Source organism: Vigna unguiculata, chromosome 9 (genome assembly GCF_004118075.2).
Source record: "Vigna unguiculata cultivar IT97K-499-35 chromosome 9, ASM411807v1, whole genome shotgun sequence".
Taxonomy (NCBI): Eukaryota; Viridiplantae; Streptophyta; class Magnoliopsida; order Fabales; family Fabaceae; genus Vigna; species Vigna unguiculata.
This window is the reverse complement of record NC_040287.1, coordinates 1,216,373-1,224,057: the sequence shown is the minus strand read 5'-3', so window position 1 is coordinate 1,224,057 and position 7,685 is coordinate 1,216,373.

Below are 7,685 nucleotides of genomic sequence, written 5' to 3'. Positions count from 1 at the left end.
CCCTATGAAGAATCTTGTAGTGCCTCAAATTAAAAATGGTAAAAATAATAAGCTAAGTGATTCCTACCTAAACCTACAACTTGATGGTTCAAATTAATTTCAAATCCTTTACTTAGCAATATGGAAAAAGGTTGTTTCATATCATTTGACAATTTATATAAGAGTAAAATAGTCTTAACATAAGTTAACTTTTATATTTTTATAAAAAAAGAAAGTAAATAGTTGTAAATGATAGTGTCAAATGACAGTAAAAAAAAAGAATGGTGTCAAAATACTAATATTCTAACAATATACAAGTGATTTCTTTAGGGATAAAACCAAATAAAAAGGTTACCTAAAATAAAATTCAAAGATGAGTTTTATGTACAAGAATTGAATGAAGAATCTCTCTTCATTTACTTCACTATTTTATTTTTGAAAAAAAGATACTGAATATTATCATGAAATCATTCAAATTCCAGGTTTGATCATAGTGAACTTTGAACTTTACATATTCGACAACCACTTATGATGTTAAGAATCATTTATTATTTTTTTAAGGGGCTTAATTAATCTCATATTGGTGAATAATTCTCGTATCATATTATACATTTGATGTACTCTGAAGACAAATTGTATTATATTTTAGATTTTTCTTAATTTGAGTCTATGTGTATTATTCTATTAAGACACATGTATATATTTATACAATGATAAGATTTTGGTGCTTAATTACTAATATTTTACATAAAACATATTTAGTAACAATCATGTATAATTGTATATTTATAATAAGAACGTTCAATTTAAATTTATGTTAAAATTGATTTTAAATTATATATTATAAACTTACTTTAATTTTTTTTAGTTTTTATGTTTATTTAATTCTACCCAATAGTAATAAAAGTTACATGCTTTATCAAAAAATCGCAATTAAGTCAACTTAAATATTTTATATACAATTATCATGTTTTAACTGGGTTGAATTGAACTCAAATAAATTAAAATTTCACACCGAATAAATATCAAGTTAAACTCATTCCACCCTATCATCAAGAACCCAAAGGCAATTAAAATATAAAGGATAATATCTTTTTATTTTTTATTATTATTTTCTTTTTATGCAAAAATTCTTAGAATCAAGACTATAAGAGTTGTCACCTCAAACATCTATTCCCTTCACAAATAAAAATCTTTCCATTTTCCAAAAATTCTAATAAGGTGGATAGTAAAAACTAGGATTAAATATGTTTTTGTCTTTAAAGTGAATTTTGAAATTAGTTTAATTTGAAATTTTGGATCAATTTAATCATTCATCTTTCGAAATATGTGGATTTATTCTTTTTAATCAAATTTTATTAGGTTTATTTAATGTTTCGTATACATTTTAGGATTATATTTGAGTTATTTATATTGTGTTTGATACATTTTTTCTTTAATGTTAAGTCAAATATTATTATGAAACATGTTTGAAATGTCAAATAAATTTAATAAAATTTGATTAAAATGACTAAATTCACGTATTTAGAAAGATGAATGACTAAATTGGTCCAAAATTTGAAAATAAATTAATTACAAAATTTACTAAAAATTAAGAAAGAGAAAAATATTTAATCCTGAAAAGTACAATAATTTTATTTTTTATTTGTTATTTTATTTATATTATTGTGACATAATGTGATATGATACGTAGAATCTGACAGATAGATTGGAGTTGTTAAAAAATGTCAGACACTGATAATTTTGTGAAAGATAACAAATAAAAAGAGATCTCGAACTAAATATAATTTGACAAGTTAATCCTTTCATAAACTTCGATTAATAACTTAACTGATGAAAAAGTAAGGTTAAATATCACATTGGGCAATTAATGTTTTCTAAGAATGAAAATGACAGGGTCAAAAGTTTAATTTTCTCGTTTAAACATATATTTTTTTGAAAAAAATACAAATATTTTAAATAAATAAATTATTTTTTTAAGTTATCTTGTTCAAACACGTCATAAAATTACTACAGAGCAATTCAAGAAGATGGAAAGGTATGAGAAATAAAAACAAAATCACATCAAAATCCCACTCAGCTATAACCCTATAACAATCAGCCTAAAAATGTATATGGTTTGGAATTATGAATTCAGAGTTTTATAATTAAAAATCCTTATGTGAGTTAACTCCCTTTAAAAATATTTTTGTATTGTTCATCGAGAGATTATATATATTTGAACTTATAATGAATTAAACAAAATCTCCTTTTTTAAGTTTGTATTGTTCATCGAGAGATTATATATAAATTACAGGATTAAATATGTTTGCAGTTTACAAATTTAAATGTAAAATTAAAATTCATTTGTCTCAAATTTTAATATATTTTAGTTTTTAAATTTTAAAAATAATTAAATATAACCATTTTTCTCAACAACATAATTTTTTATATGTTAAATTATATTTTATACTAACATTTAATTTGGAACATAAATATAAATAGTAATACTAATTTAAAATATTATTTATTATTAAAAAATTAATTAAATTAAAAAAATTTTATTTATTTATTTTTAAAATTTTAAAATTAAACTATTAAAAAATAAATGAATCTTCATTTCGCGTGAAAATTTAGAATCTAAAACTCAAAACTATATTTAATTTATAAAAATACTTATATTTAATTCAAATCAAACATGTATCAAACTTTATCTCTAAAATGTGATTTTGCACTTTGTAAGAAGTAATAATAGAGTATATGATTTTCTTATTGAACCCAAAACCTAATAAACCTAACTTAAACCTAAGTTTAGTAACTTTACTCTTCAACCAGACAGCAGAAAAAGAAAGCAACAAAACCCCATTAGTGTGTTGTGTCCTGAAGTGGTGAAGTTATTTGTTGAGTGTAATTTTTCAGTGATTCCAAAACCTTCTTACTTTCTTATGCACATATTTCCATTTCAGTACACACAAACTGTACCATGCTGTTAGTATGTATATATCCTTTAGTGGCAATCTCCACTGACAACTTTTTCTTTCTATCATTTCTATTATTGCCTTCATAAGAAAACTTATCTCACTAAAATTCTCAAGTTAGGAAAGTATACAAATTTTTTTTCATTATAATTAGTAATAAGTGTTTATCTTAAATTTTAAGTCTAACTCAATTTTATAAAATAAGATTTTATACACATTTATATTATAAATATGTCTTATTTTTAATACGAGATTTGCCACGATATCTAATGGATAATTATCAAGAAAAAAATTGTTATAAGAGAGATTAACTTTTACATAATACAAACTAAATGAAGTTTTACATAATTCAGGCTAAATAAAGTTATATACTTGAATTGCATCAAGTATATCTTTTGATTTAATGGTTCAATCCAAAAACTTGTAAGTAATTTCTTGTACAACAATAATATAGAGTTTCATTTTATCTTTATAAACTTCATTATATAATATGATTTTCGACACACCTTTTATGATATGAAAATTTTTATAAGAACCAAAATTTTATAACTTTTTAACATAAAAAATAGCATTCTACTTTTAGGGTTAAATATGATTTTAATTTTTAAATTTAGATGTAAAATTAAAATTCATTAATGTCCCAAACTTTAATATATTTTTGTTCTCCGACTTTAAGAATGAATATATAATATAACTGTGTGAACTTTTTTTGACGTGTTAAGTAACGTTTCACAACAGTATTTGAATTGTTTACATCATTTGATACGTTCAACTTATTATTTAATGTGTAAAAGAAGTTAATATCTTAGATAAGATTTGTGAACCAAAATATATCAAAGTATAAGTTTACGAACTAATAGAATTCAAACTTTGAAAGTTAGTTCTTATAAGTTTGTTAAAACTCATTTGTAAATAGTGATTGGTGCCTACCTGAAGAAGAAGAGATGTGGGGAGAAAAAGTAAAGATGGGAAGGTGGACAAAGGCACCACGACATATTACACTAGATTTGGTCTGCAAAATGGGGGCATTTTGTTTGGGGGGACAATTCAGAATGGTCCTACTAGTACTACCCTTTTTTGGCTACTTCTACTACTACCATTACTTTCATATCACTCACTTTAACTTCTACCCTAATATTCCATTACTTTACCTTAACACGGTTTAATTTTCAGTTTTAAACTAAATTACCTCAACACTATGGCTTTTTACTCTTTTTTTTCTAGTTGAATATAATTCTCTACTTCTTTTATATGTTTCTTTAATGATGAAAAGATGGATTCCAACGTATCAGATAATTTAGGTTACCATGGATTTGAATTAAGTTGGATCGAAAAAAAATTAAATTTTTTAAATGTAGGTCAAACTTAAATTGTCTCATTTTATCATTGGATTAAACGAGTTTCATACAGGTTGAAAATGATTGTTTCACAAAATATAATCGTTTATTACCATTTTTTGTAAGTTTTTATTTATTTATCACTTTTAATAAATGTAAGTTGACAATATGATCTTTTTAAATAGGCTTAAGTACCTTTTTGGTCCTCATTTTCGTAGTGTTTGTTGCAGATGGTTCTCAATTTCACATAATGTTTAAAATGGTACTCATTTTTACCGAATGTTTAGAATGGTCCTCATTTTCGCAATTCGTGTTTTATTTGGTTCTTTTTTGTAACGCCGTTTAAATCATTAACGAAACATTGTACAGGTGGCACGGTTTGTATTAGGGTGTGTTACTTGTACTGTACAGGTGGCTAATTAACGTTAATTTTTCAATTTAGAGGAAATTTTGCAATTAGGGAAATTTCTTTATCTTCGTCTTTCTTGAGTTCAAATTTGCAGAGGAAGCAGTTAATACTTGCCATTTCATCATTGGATTGCAGTTGCACTCTTCATTTCAATTTTCTAGTTAATCATCATCAACGAGGTAAGTGGGTTCATGATTTTCTGGGTTGTGTTTGCTCGTGGGTTAGGGTTTTCGTAATTCTATTTTTGGGTTTGTTTGTCTTTCGATTGTTGTGATGTTCTGCATGGTTTCTAAATTACTTCCATGATTTTGTGTAGTTTGTGTCTGTAGGTGGGGTTCAGTGGGGTATTATTTTAGTTGGTTTGTTTGTCGGTTGTCGATGTTGGTGTAATGGTTCCCATTATTTTATTTGTAATTGATTGTAGCAGTGGTCCCCCATTGCGTTAAAGTAGAGACCCATGAAGAGGCTGCTGAAGTAGAGATTAGGGATGCCAGTGGTCTGAATAGTGATGTTGAAGTGGAAGGTGAAATTGAGGTGGAAATTATGCCTGAAACTGTTGAGAATGCACCAACTGCTGAAACTCAAACAACTCAACTACCAAGTAATGAAGTGGAGAGTCAAGCAACACCATTACCAACACCAGAAGAACCATCTCAGCAGTTTAGGATGAAATTATAGATTAGGAGGAGGCCATGATAGCAGCTACAAACGTCTTAGTTATTTTTTAGAATTTGTGATGTAGAATTCATTATTGATGTACTGCATTTTGACTTTTCTTAAACTTCGTTCAATTTCACTTTTGCCAAACATTGATCTAGTGCATTTTGATGAGGATGAATTAATGTTATGAATTTAACTTCTTCCAGACTTATATCAATTTAATTTTTCCCAAACTTAAATCAATTTCACTTACTTCAATGCTCAGATTAAGATGTCATTTTGAACATGTTGGGACTAATATCAACATAATCAAACTAATTCATTTCTTCATTTAACAATAGTACAAAACAGATTGGACTTTAAAAGATTACACACAATAACAGTACGAATAATACAATAACAACTCAAGTGAACCCTATTACTAATTGCAGCCTCTTCTCAACAACCTTCAATGACTTCTCCAAATCATTAATCTGCCTCATTTGTGTCATGATGATGACATCCTTTTCATCAACACCACCATTTGAAAAAGTTGCAGCCCACATTATTGGAACCACCACTCTGTAAATCAATAAACCAAAAATTAAAACCAATTTATTATTAACACAAAAATAAAAATAGATTGTACCCAAAATTTTCTACCAATATTCTTTGGAGTTCTTGCCATCCTCAAAGCAGCCATCTCTCTGCAACTACAAATCCGTGTTAATTCGTTTCTCGTTGAACCACCAATAGTGCACGAAGTGATACAACACGGTTGCCTCCAACGATTACAACCAGAGGTAAAGGAAGAAGATTGAGACCGTAACATACCTATATAATGGGATTGCAGGAAGAAGAAGATTGCAGCAATACCAATTGAGAATGGAGGAACAAGATTGTCAAAACTCGCCAACTGTCCAAACATTCCCTACCAAAACCCTAGCTCACTTATTTATCCCCAAATATCTAATTAAGCCACCTGCACAGTACATGTAATACACCCTAATACAAATCGTGCCACATGTACAATGCTCTGTTAATGATTTAAACGGCGTTACAGAAAAGGACCAAATAAAACACGAATTGCGAAAATGGGAGACCATTCTAAACATTCGGTCAAAATGAGGACCATTTTAAACATTATGTGAAAATGAGAACCATTCGCAACAAACACTACGAAAATGAGGACCAAAAAGGTATTGAAACCTTTTAAATACTAGAATGTTGTTCAATAATGTTTGAATAATTTAAATGTTTAATTTGCTTGTTTGTTATCCGTATGTTAATGCTTTAATTTTCAACTACATCCTTTATAATAAAGTTTTGTAAAATAGGTGAACACCTACTTCTTTCAAAAAATGAACGGAGTTAATTTACTTTGATTGTATTATAATAAATATATAAAATAAATAGAAAGAAAAAATATTTTTAAGTGAATCAACCTACTAATTTACTAAATCTTTGATGAATCGAACTGTATTACAAAAATTTTGACTAATAAAACATGAGACAGATTAAACTGATTCTTTTTTAGTTTAACTCCGAATTGACTCTAACTGACACTTATATTTGTTATGACTTTCTTAATATCCTCTTGAAAATCATAATTCCTAAGGTATTATTTTTACATGTCCCTTTTTATGATGTGGTCGATGACATCACGCATATCAGTTAATGAAGCGTTTGAAAGAGATGCAAAGCTGATGCTATATTACTACAGAAGTAATGTTTCATATGTCATTCATTTCATTTGATTGCTTAATTATTAATGAGTGATTAGTGATGATTTTAGAAACCAATAGCATGGAAACAGAATAGAAGTTTCAAAATTGTGGCACTAGCACAGAGAAAAGGACGTGGTGTATGTTACAGCACTTAGCATGTGGCATGTGCACTTACTTGCATAGATATTTATTTCTTCCTCTTTTTGACAGAGAAAAAGGCATTAACGAAGAGTTCTGTGCCTATTAAACTGCACTCATTGGCCAATAAATTATTGGAGTCACAAAAATGCACCAAATGTCCAAATATAATAATCATTTATAATGGCATTGGAAGAATGGTATAGTAAGGTATATTTTTGGTATATCACTTCAAATCTCTCACTTCTCCAACTTGCAAATCACTCTCAACTTTCTTCTTTTCTTCCCACCAAACCAAACTGCTCCAAATGGAGGCTTAAGTATGTCACCACCATTAGTATTTATAGATCACTAGGAATTAGTGATTAATGAAAGATTTGAACTGATACAAGAGTAGATACTAACTTTGGAGGAAGGGTGTTAAAGTAAGTCAAGCCGGATTATACGGATCGATTCACTGCTAAGTTTGTTTAATCTTATTTACATTGTTGTTAGTCAA